The following is a 12,478-nucleotide window of genomic DNA, read 5'->3' as shown; positions in this document are numbered from 1 at the left end:
TTACCCTTCTATTTAACTTATATGCAGAGTACATCATGAGAAATGCTAGGCTGGAAGAAGCACAAGCTGGAATCAAGATTGCTGGGAGAAATATCAATAGCCTGCATCAATCAATATCAATAGATATGCAGATAACACCTCCCTTATGGCAGAAAGTGAACAGCTGAAGAGCCTCTTGATGAAAGTGAAAGAGGAGAGTGAGAAGGTTGGCTTAAAGCTCAACATTCAGAAAACTAAGATCATGGCATCTGGTCCCATCACTTCATGGGAAATAGATGGGGAAACAGTGGCTGACTATTTTTTGGGGCTCCAAAATCACTACAGATGGTGATTGCAGCCATGAAATTAAAAGATGCTTACTCCTTGGAAGGAAAGTTATGACCAACCTAGACAGCATATTAAAAAAGCACAGATATTACTTTGTCATCAAAGGTCCATCTAGTCAAGGCTATGGTCTTTCCAGTAGTCATGTATGGACGTGAGAGTTGGACTATAAAGAAAGCTGAGCACCGAAGAATTGATGCTTTTTAACTGTGATGTTGTAGAAGATTCTTGAGAGTCCCTTGGACTGCAAGGAGATACAACCAGTCCATCTTAAAGGAGACCAGTCACGGATGTTTATTGGAAGGACTGATGTTGAAGCTGAAACTCCAATACTTTGGCCACCTGATGTGAAGAACTGACTAATTTGAAAAGACCCTGATGCTGGGAAAGATTGAGGGCAGGAGGAGAAGGGGTCAACAGAGGATGAGATGTTTGGAAGGCATCACCAACTCAATGGATATGAGTTTGGGTGAACTCCAGGAGTTTGTGATGGACAGGGAGGCCTGGCGTGCTGCATTTCACAGGGTCACAAAGAGTTGGACACGACTGAGCAACTGACCTGACTGATTGACAGAGAGGTGATCAGAAACCAGGTTAACGAGAACCTGGTAAAGCCTGGTTAAAACTTTTATTCTGAGAAAAATATTAATTCTTAGAATGTTATGAGCAAAACATAACTTCAAACATAACTGATTGAACTTTTTAAAGGATTTTCCTGGCTGTTACTTTGACAATTAACTGAAGAGGATAAACTCTGTGGCATGTAACTGGTTAAATGATAATCCACCTGAGAGGTAGTGCACTTGGGTAATGGCGGTGGAAATGGTGAAAAATGATTAGATTCTGGACATATTTTGAAGACAAAGCTGTCAAGATTTGTTGATGGATATTGTAGTAGGCTGAATAATAACCACCCCAAAATACCAGATCCTAGTCTCTGGTTTCTAGACGTGTTACCTTTTTTGGAAAAAGGTATAATGATTGGTTGAGATTCTGAGTTTTATTTGGTGATGGGACAGATAACCTGCCTCCTCCCAGTAGGAAAGATACTGGGGGGAGAGAGGACGGGTGAAACCTCTGGGGTGTACTCATGGTCTAGACTCTGAGTAGGGCTTGGTTGAAGGATAAAAATTCCCACCCAGGCAAAAGATGCTGGGTGGGAGGCTGGATGAAAGATGTCAGGGAAATTGCCTACCCAGTGAAAAGGTACTGGGTAAGGGGGCTTGACTGGTAACTAATTGAGAAATACCTGGGGCTCAGCTGAAAGACGCCAAGGTCGCTCTGTTGTAGGGGACTAAATGATCTTGGCTGGGTGGTTAAATAAGAGGCTGATCTGACATTTTTCCTCAATTTGACTGCCACTATAGAATCTGTCAGTATAAAAGTGAGGAGAATATATGAAAGCTTTGCTCTGAAGGAAAGGGAAAAATCTCCTCCTGGTCAGTTTTGGTTTTCTCAAGTGACTGAGAAATTTACAGAAGTGTTGGAGGCCTAGTCATATTGTGTAGTGGTCCCATAGGGAAACCCACTCATTAATTAAAATACTTGTTTATCCAGGGGTCACACATTAGAACTGGCCATTCAGTGACCTGGACAACCATAGTGGCCTTGGATTGCTGGAGGCAAAATCTGAGACACATAAGACAAGTTGAAACAACTCTGGGGTGACTCCTGGAGGGGTTAAGCTCACAAGCAGGACATGGACCCACTACACAAGTTCACTAGTGATTTTTATTCCTGACAAATTCAGCTTAAAATGGGCAACAAAATCTCTCAAAAGCAGAAACAAAAGGGTGTCAGTAAGCCAGCCTGTGACTAACACTGCAGCCAGACTCATGTACAATACATACGGAGTTCATACTTGCAACTACCTAGTTAATTGGAGAAATTATACTAAAAGAGATCTCAACCTAAAATGGCCAAATTGAGGTTCTTTTGATGATCTAAAATAGATATTTTTGTGTACACAATCAGAAAAGGCTGGCCGTGCTTACTTTGACTGGTATCTAGATGCTTCTAAAAGAGGGAATGATAGAGTAGCTTCTTCACAGAAAATCAGTAAGAAACTGCTTGAAACTGTCAGGCAAGTGTATATTTTTTGGTTCTGTCTCGTCACAACAAGGATTTGGAGTGACGGACATTAAAGCCCTCAGTGCGTCACAGCTCTTGGTTCTTGGACAGACTGTGTTATAGTTCTTAGACAAATCAGTGTTACAGCTCTATTTTATTTAGAAAATAGCAAGAGAATCCATCCTCGAGGCGTGAGGGCATGCTGACCCAAAGATGCGAAGAGAAGAGAGTGGGGGAGCGTGCCAGCATGCGGGAGAGAGCGTGCGCGCTTTGGCTCATATTTTTATATGTTTTTTCCTCCCCCTGGGCCTGCCCTATGTAAATTGGGCTAGCCAGGAGTGCTGTTTGTTCTACCTAAGGTCTCACTCAGGTCCTCGGACCTTCCTTTGACCTTCCTTTGTACTATTTTCGTGGGCTTTTCCCTTCCTTGTCTTTTAGCCGCCACCATTTTGGACTCCTGTTTCCTACTCTAATTACCTAACAAAACTATATCAAAACAAAAAGGCTGCTAGCACTGACTCTGCCCGGTCACAAGTCTAATGGAACTGGGAAGTCACATTTGGCATTTATGCTGTCAACTACAAATTGGCACTTACCAAGAGCATTGCCAACGACTGAACAACAAAGGCATTTGCCATCTGCCTCTATGGAGATTGAACCCCATGCTGCTATAGCTATTGACCTTCAACAACCCCTGAGGAAGTTCAGGGTGGAGTAAGGCACTCTGTGCTTCAGGGAATCTGGTGAGACAGGTCTTTAGATAGTTGGATGTTTTTACAAACAGATTTTATGATCTCAATCCTTACATCTCCACATAGCTAGAGAAGCATTAAACCACTTCATGGTGACATCAGATCCTCATGAATATCAAAAAACCTTTTGTAAAATGAGTGCTTCAAGATATTGACTCCCCCTTCACCAAAACCTTATATATTGACCTTCCCCCACTGCCACTCTGGAGCAGTCTCTCAGAGGTATATGAGATACTGCCTCCCAGGCTGCAGTCCTCATTTTGCCCCAAATAAAACTTAATTTGCAACTCTCAAGTTATACATCTTTTTTAGTCCACAGTGACATTTGGCTTTTGATTTCTGGGTATCATTTTACCATCATTTTGGAGCACTCTTGACACTTGGCTTTGATTTCTGGGCATCTCTTTGCCTTTTGTTTCATTTGGAGTGTGACTCCTGGCTGGTGAAGTTTTGGTTTTGTTGGTTTGGTTTGAGCACACAGACTTCTGGTACAAACTGCTCGAGCTAATATGGAAATCGCTCACTCTAAGGTTCCACACTCCACCTGGGAAACCCTAGAAAAAAAAAAAAAACACTTTTTTTTGACTGATCAGTCTATAGCTATGATCTAATGACAAGAAAAATGGCCTAAAAAATTAGATCTTTATTGACATAGGATAGGAAAATGAACTAAAGTTCCCTTATGTCCAGAACTTCTTCCTTTAATCAAAAGCCTGGGGCTGATCAAAGACCCCACTTCCCCAGAGGGACAATCTGCCCTTTTCAGGGCAAATTTGAGTACTATCTCGTCTAAATTCTGCCTGCAAAACTATGACCACAGAGAAACATGGTTTTTGACAATGTGGTCACAATATTCTTTAAACTCCAGAGAAAGCTTCAAGAAAAAAAATATCTCTTTAAGAATTCTTGCCCTGAGGAAATAATTCCTCCTATACCTTTAAACAGAGCTCTCTGGATCACCTATCTAGAATATCTTATCTCTAATTCCTGAAACCAAAAGCAAAAAATAAATAAATAAACCGGAACAAAACCTTTTAAAATTTAATTCCAACTGTTGTTTACAACTAGTGAGTTTTGTGTTGTGATATCTGATTCATAGGGGCTTTCCTGGTGGCTCAGATGGTAAAGAATCTGCCTGCAGTGCCGGAGACCTAGGTTCAAGCCCTGGGTCAGGCAGATCCCCTGGAGAAGGAAATGGCAATCCACTCCAGTAATCTTGCCTGGAGAATCCTATGGACAGAGGAGCCTGGAGGGTTACAGTCCATGGGGTCACCAAGAGTCGGACACGACTGAGCAAGTAACACACAGGTATAATTAAGTTAAAGACTTTGAGAGAAGGTGATAATCCTGAATTACCCAGGTGGGCATGAAGTGCAATCATAAATGTAATAAGAGGTAGAGGGAGTTTCCATAAGCATAAAAAAGAAGAAGCAGCAATGTGACCATGGAGGCAGAGACTCTGAGGCTGTGAGGGCTCTGGCCACAAGTCAAGGGGCGCCAGGAGATACCAGACACTGGAAGAGGCAAGGAACAGATTCAATCTAGCCTAGAGCTCCTGAATTCTTGATTTGGTCTCAAACACTTCATGGCAAATAGATGGGGAAACAGTGAGAGACTTTATTTTCTTGGCTCCAAAATCGCTGCAGATGGTGACTACAGCCATGAAATTAAAAGATGCTTGCTCCTTGGAAAAAAAGCTATGACCAACCTAGACAGCATACTGAAAAGCAGAGACATCACTTTGCCAACAAATGTCCATCTAGTCAAAGCTACGGTTTTTCCAGTAGTCATGCATGTGAGAGTTGGATGGACTATAAAGAAAGCTGAGCCCCGAAGAATTGATGCTTTTGAACTGTGGTGTTGGAGAAGACTCTTGAGAGTCCCTTGGAGTGCAAGGAGATCCAACCAGTCCATTCTGAAGGAAATCAGTCCCAAATATTCATTGCAAGGACTGATGCCAAAGCTGAAACTCCAATACTCTGGCCACCTGATGGGAAGAACTGACTCATTGGAAAAGACCCTGATGCTGGGAAAGATTGAAGGCAGGAGGAGAAGGAGACAACAGAGGATAAGACAGTTGGATGGCATCACTAACTCGATGGACATGAGTTTGAGTAAGCTCCGGGAGTTGGTGATAGGCAGGGAAGCCTGGAGCGCTCCAGTCCATGGGGTCACAAAGAGTTGGACACAACTGAGTGACTGAACTGAACTGAAACAGAGTTTGGACATCTGGTCTCCAGGACTATGAAAGAATAAATTCTTTTGTCTTCAGATACTAAGTTTGAGGTAATTTGTTAACAGCAGCCTCATGAAACTAATACAGAGTTTATATGGTATATAAAAGATGGAGAGAAGTCTAAGATGGTTTCAAGCAATTTTGACTAGATGAAGTGAAGGGATGGCTTTTCAATTACTGAGATGGGGATGTCTGAAAAAGGAACAGGTTTGGAGGAGACAAAAATTAAATGTTAGAGGGACTCCCCTGATGGTCCAGTGGTCGGGGCTCTGTGCTGCCAGTGCAGGGGGCATGGGTTCAATCCTTGCTTGAGCAAGTAAGATCCCACATGTTGTGTCGCATGGTCAGAAAAAAAAAAAAAAGAATTAAAAGTTAGGTTTTAGACATGTTAAGTTTGAGATCACTGTCAGACATCTAAATGTGGATGTTCAGAAGGAAAGTGAATAGGTGAGTCTTGAGTTTAAAGGACAAGTTGGGGCTGGAGGTAAATAGTGGATTTATAAATGTCTTCCCAACCCAGGGATCAAACCCAGGTCTCCCGCATTGCAAGGGGAATTCTTTACCAGGTGAGCCACCAGGGAAGCCCTTATAAGTTAAGTATAAATGATAATTAATGTTATGGAACAGAATGAGCTCACCTGGGGAGGGCATAAGATAAAGAAGATGTTGAACTCTGAGACACTCCAATGTTTACACAAGATTAGCAGGACCTCACAACAGAGATTAAGAAGCAGCAGTGACCGAATCAGAAGAACTGAGACAGCAGTGTCCTAGATTTCAAGTAAGAAAGGTACCTCAGGAAGGAACAAGTGAGTAACCATGTCAAACGCTGTGGAAAGAGTAGAAGGTGAAAAAGTTTAGAGAGTTAATAGGGACATTTGAGGAGTTGTGCTATCAGTGGACTCAACAGAAGGGGCAGGTAGTTAAAGATAAAAGGAGAATATTTTTTAAGATGAAAGTCATCATAGCAATAGGGGCCCAGCCTTCATAGGGTCAATTATCAGAGCATAATGAGCAGATGCACTGAATCAGAGAGGATCATGAATGGAGCATCAGGAAGCTCTTCTGGAATCAGAAAAGCTTTTGAAAACTAAGAAGATGACTTGAATCTTAATGCTGTAGACAATTTTTTTTAATTTTATGGAAATGACATGATAGAATATTTAAGAATAAAATGTCTATTTATATAATGATTTGTACCTGTGAAGGTCTTTCATGTACTTGATCTTCACTTCTTACACCTCTGTGAGGTTAAGTGTTATTAGCCACATTTTAAAGAGGAATAAACTGTGTTTTCAAGAGTTAAAATGACTTGACCATGATCTAGCAAGTTACTAAGTGGTAAACTGAAATTACTAAAAGAAAAGCTGTCTTGAAATTAATGTGGCACATTGGACACTAGGAGAGAATCACAAGTAGGAAGAAAAACTAATTGTAAATGGCAGTCATCCAAATGGAAGATATTAAAGACCTTACCAAGGATACTAGCCAACCCAGTGAAGACAGCAATACATACTCTGTGTGTTTGTTTGTGTACACGCACAAGTCTGCATACATGCACTTTTGTAGCCTCAGGTTATGAAATCTCTTTGTAGCCATGGCTTTTTTATCACCAAAATAATACAAAGGCTTCCATATGTACCTTTCACAAGCTATAAATCTTTTTTTGCATATTATTAGTCCTAGTGATTCTTCAGTTCAATATAACATTTTTCAGATCTCTCTATCAGTTCAGTTCAGTTCAGTCACTCAGTCGTGTCCGACTCTTTGCGACTCCATGAACAGCAGCAAGTCAGGCCTCCCTGTCCATCACCAACTCCTGTAGTCCACCCAAACCCATGTCCATCGAGTCAGTGATGCCTTCTAACCATCTCATCCTCTGTTGTCCCCTTCTCCTCCTGCCCTCAATCTTTCCCAGCATCAGGGTCTTTTCCAATGAGTCAGCTCTCTGCATCAGGTGGCCAAAGTATTGGAGTTTCACCTTCAACATCAGTCCCTCCAATGAACACGCAGGACTGATCTCCTTTAGGATGGACTTGGATCTCCTTGCAGTCCAAGGGGCTCTCAAGAGTCTTCTCCAACATCACAGTTCAAAAGCATCAATTCTTCCGTGCTCAGCTTTCTTTATTGTCCAACTCTCACACCCATACATGACTACTGGAAAAACCATAGCCTTGACTAGATGGACCTTTGTTGACAAAGTAATGTCTCTGCTTTTTAATATGCTGTCTAGGTTGGTCATAACTTTCCTTCCAAGGAGTAAGTGTCTTTTAATTTCATGGCTGCAATCACCATCCGCAGTGATTTTCGAGCCCAGAAAAATAAAGTTTGACACTGTTTCCACTGTTTCCCCATCTATTTGCCATGAAGTGATGGGGCCAGATGCCATGATCTTAGTTTTCTGAATGTTGAGCTTTAAGCCAACTTTTTCACTCTCCTATTTCACTTTCATCAAGAGGCTCTTTAGTTCTTCTTCATTTTCTGCCATAAGGGTGGTATTATATGCATATCTGAGGTTATTGATATTCTCCTGGCAGTCTTGATTCCAGCTTCTGCTTCCTCCAGTCCAGCGTTTCTCATGCAGATATCAAGAAATGAAATGTCAAATTCTGAGTTTCTTTGCCTACTGGATAGCAATGAAAGGGTATCATTTGCAAAGCTTATGAACCTCAAAGGAGATTTATATTGGGAGCCAGGCTACTGATTCTAATTCCAGTCTTGGCCAAGGCCATGAACACATATCAGTTGGGCCATTACTGTGAACAAGAAGATTGTAAAAGATTATCTTAATGGTTTCTGCTAGTTTTGATGATTTTGTACTATTGTGATTCTAACAAGGCTTATGTCTCCTATTTAAAATCCCTTCACATTCATTACTTCATCTTAGAGTTTATCAACCCCGTGAAAGATCATTGCCTTTTTACATAAGAGAAACCTAACTTTCACAGACCATGCAGAACTTGAACAAACTTACAAAGTTGGGACATTGGAAGAAATATTACTCAAAATTCAAGCTTATAGCTCCAGAGTCAAAGTAATTTTTTAAAAACAAAATAAATGGAAGAAGGCAAAGAATGAATAAAGAACAAGGAAGTGCAAACAAATTTCTTGACAACTTAGGTGGGATCATACTTGCTAATTCTGTCAAATTCTATTATGGCAGAACTTCTTGTGTAGCTATTACACTTGGGAGAATTACTCACTCCTCAATCTTTGACTTTAGTGCAGACCTTTAGAACCACAGATAACACTGGATGATTCCATCAGGGTACACTGTCATTTCAAACTCAACATGCCCTAAATTCCCATCACTAACATATTTCTTTTTTTGAACTTTCCCATCATGATAAAAGATACTAATCTACCAGGAACCTGATACAGAAATCTGAGAATTATCTTCAGTTCTTCCTCTTTGACTGCACACCTCCAATCAGTTATGAAGACTTGTCTAATTCATCCCTCCACTTCTCTTCTCTTCATCATCATTATCATGATGTTCAAACCATCACTTCTTCTTGCCCCCCTGCTGCTATTGCTTCCAATGTGTTCTCCTTGCCTCTGGCCTTTTTATTCTGATATAATCTCTACCTTTATATTTCTATGATTCTAAATTGCAAAATAATATAAATATCAAATCATGCCCTGGCTGAAACCTTCCATATCTTCCTCCAATTTAGTGGTGATGTTCATTATATAATTATATATAATATAGATAGCCTTTCATGATCTGACCTCTGCCTGTCACATCAGCTTCATCTCCTTTTGATTCCATTGTATACTAAACTACTTGCTGTCCTTCAAATGTACCATATTCTTGGCACCTGCTTTCCTCTCTCCTTCACCCTAAGGAGGCTTCAAGGCTTGTTTTCTTGAACCCTCTTCCTGGCTCTTTATCAGCCCCTCTTTCCTCCCCTATCAAGATATTCACCCTTCACTCTGTATTCTTATAGTACATTGATTACAACAACTCTCATTTAAAGTATGTTCTTGTTTTTGCAGGTGTTTCTTTGCCTTTACTGCATTATTTAACTTCCTGAATACAGAAATTCTTTTCTACATCTTTGTATCTTCAGAACGTTCCATAGTACCTCATATATAGCATATCCTAAATAACTAACTGATTAAAAATGTGGAAAAAAAATAATGATACATCTGTGTGATGGAATACTTCAGGGGCTAAAATTCAGAAGAGTTAGATCAACCTAATTTATAGCATAAATCTTTTACAGATATGTTTTTTCATGTCTGGGCTTTGGTTTTCTCATCTTTAAAAGCATGCCTCTTAACTAGATACTCTCAAAGGCCCCTTCAGCACTAAAATGTTCCAAACATATCTGTTTGGAATCAAATTGCTTAATGCAGTTCTATTTTTTTTTTGTTTCAGCAAAACCCCAAAGCATACAAAATCATCGAGCCACCTGAAAAAGTCAATCATCTTCCAAACAGTGAACAATTTATTTCCTAACTACTGGCAGAACACTTCCAATCTTTTATAAATAGAAATCTTCCAGTAATACAAACAAAATTGATTGGACCTAGAGATTGAGCCTTTGGAAAATCTGATTGAATTTCTCATCCTCTTTGGAAGATGAGTATATGGTTTTAAGAGGTTTCATTTGAAGTCAGCTTGTACATGAACATCTCACTTTGGATGTAAATAGCACTCATGCTTGGAGTCTTTCTGCTGAATCTCTAAAGCCATTTGCTAAGTTCAAAAATATTTAGCAAAATAAGTATTTTTGACAGAAATCTTTGCTTCCCTAATAGCATTTGGAAGTAAAAAAAGGCTTCTTGCTTATGGAATATTCATTATTGGCAATTTGGGGTGCATTTGCAAGCCACAAAAATCCTCTACTGATTATAGACTCTCTTCAGTTTGTCATAGTGTGTTCTGGAAGGAGCTGAATTTGGTCAAATTGGAGCCAAGGTATATCAGCCTTACACTGAAAACACTCATGGCAGCTGAGTATCTGCTCTGCTGCAGCACAGCTGAGTAGGGAATGTCATGTGAGATATTTGAAACACAAGAAGATATTTTTTAAACTACTGTTTGGACATAGTCAATATATTAATATTAAAAAGCTGATGCTAAGAGACTGCAAACACAGTAATCCTATGAATTCTATAATTATTTGTGTTTGTGGTACAGAATCAACTGAGTCTCAGGATAACGTCACTGATAACTCATGATGAATGACAGAAATTAAGCTTGCAATGGATGTAATTTCAGTCTCTTCCTGCTAAACATCAGCCTTGGTTGCCAGAATGTCTGTAATTGGTGTATAGAAGGCATTTATGCCATACTTAACACAAAAGCAATGCTGGGTCTATTCCATGTTATTTCTGAATGGTGGCCTTAAAAAAGAAGTCAAAAATATCCCATACTTCAATTTATTTGTGCAAAGCTTGCTTTAAAAAAAAATAATAAAGTAGAATAGATTGAGAAACAAACTTCCCTCACACACACACACACACACACACACACACACACACACAGAGTCACTCAGGATTTGACTACCATTTTTTTCTGGGATGAATAGTTTGTATCAGCAAAAAACAGTAATTTGGCAGAAAGCTATAAAAGTATTTCAATGAGTAGTTTATACTACAAAAAAACCCATGTGATTAAAAGTAAGAAATGGCTATTTGGAGAGTTTTTTGCAGTGGTGAAGAAGTAATGTGTGAATTTTGATAAAGTAATGTTCCATTATCCTCAGGCCATATTTCTAGCAAATTTAATCCTCCAAATATGCTTTTAAGCAAAATAGGCTCCTCACTTATCTCATGAAATAGCCATCACAAAACTCAAGCACCAAAACCACATGCCTTGAAAGGTTTATAGAATAGAATAGAAAAGTCTGAGGGAGAGAAATATTCAGAGAGAGAGACATTTGAAAAGGACTGTTTATTGTTTAACATAGAAGAAAAAGACAGAAAACTGCAGTGCAGGGCGAGTTTTCTCACCATCACATACACAAATGGAGGCCCAAGGACTGATCCTTACTTATCAGAAAAATTATTACAAGTTCAGTATTCCCTGTGTCAAAGGAGTAGAGAATACATTTTTGGATAGCAAAACTTAACAATTTTCAGTCTTGAAGTGAACAATGTTAACTCAGAAAAATCCTTTGTACAGAGGAGAAGCTTTTGTAAAGGTGCCTAACCTAAAAAGCACTGCTGTTCATTTCTAAGGAAACTTAATATGCTAACATGCACGAGCTATAAGTGGTATATATTTCATTTCCAAGACACTATTGAGCACATCTGGCCAATGGCAGTTTCTGGCTATTCCTCTTCATTTTTCCAGTAAATACCTATCTTTTCTCCTCTTGTTTCCATAGTGAGTTTGCCAATGCTTGGCAATGATGATGTCCATTAGCATGCCTGCAGCCGCTTGAGCAGCACAATTTCTTGAGATTTCTTGCTGTCATGGATGATGACAATGAAAAGACAAAAATAAACAAGATACAATTGGTTGGACTTACGCTGGAGAAAAAGAAAAATCAATGATGTGTTTAGAAAAAAGGCACTCTTCCTAGAAAGCAACAAGAACAGCTTACTTTCACATTTACAGGAGGAGAAAATCTGCCATATTTTTAATCTACTTCAATGATGGTAATAATATCAATGGAAGATATTTCCTGTTGGAACACCTGCAGCTCAGCTCTCTGTGAGAAGCATGAAAGCTTAAGTTCTTCTATCTTCCTGAAGACAACACGACCTTGTCCAATATTAAAACAGCCAGGAGAGAAGAAAGAAAAGCTCTTGGACTTCATTTACTCTATCCTGAAAGCTCCAAATTTAACAATGAAGAACAACTGGTGGATTGCCAAGTTTTATGAAACTGCTAAGTAGGATTGCTCTATCCAAGAAAGGTGTCAGTTGAAGGTTATGTGTAAGTTGAAGGTTCCTGGGTACCACCACATGTTCTGATCTTATTGGGAAATGGGAAGAAATGGATTAACCACTTTAGTTTGTTCCCTATTTCCTTCTCCTTGGCAAATGCTCACATTTCTTCCTTTTCTTTTTCTTTTTACCTCTATCTCTACTTTTCCTTCCTTTTCTTTTTTTACTATCATCCTCTTATATCACCTGC

The sequence above is a fragment of the Bos indicus x Bos taurus genome, chromosome 15 (genome assembly GCF_003369695.1).
Source record: "Bos indicus x Bos taurus breed Angus x Brahman F1 hybrid chromosome 15, Bos_hybrid_MaternalHap_v2.0, whole genome shotgun sequence".
Lineage (NCBI taxonomy): Eukaryota > Metazoa > Chordata > Mammalia > Artiodactyla > Bovidae > Bos > Bos indicus x Bos taurus.
Note: the sequence above shows the minus strand (reverse complement) of the source record.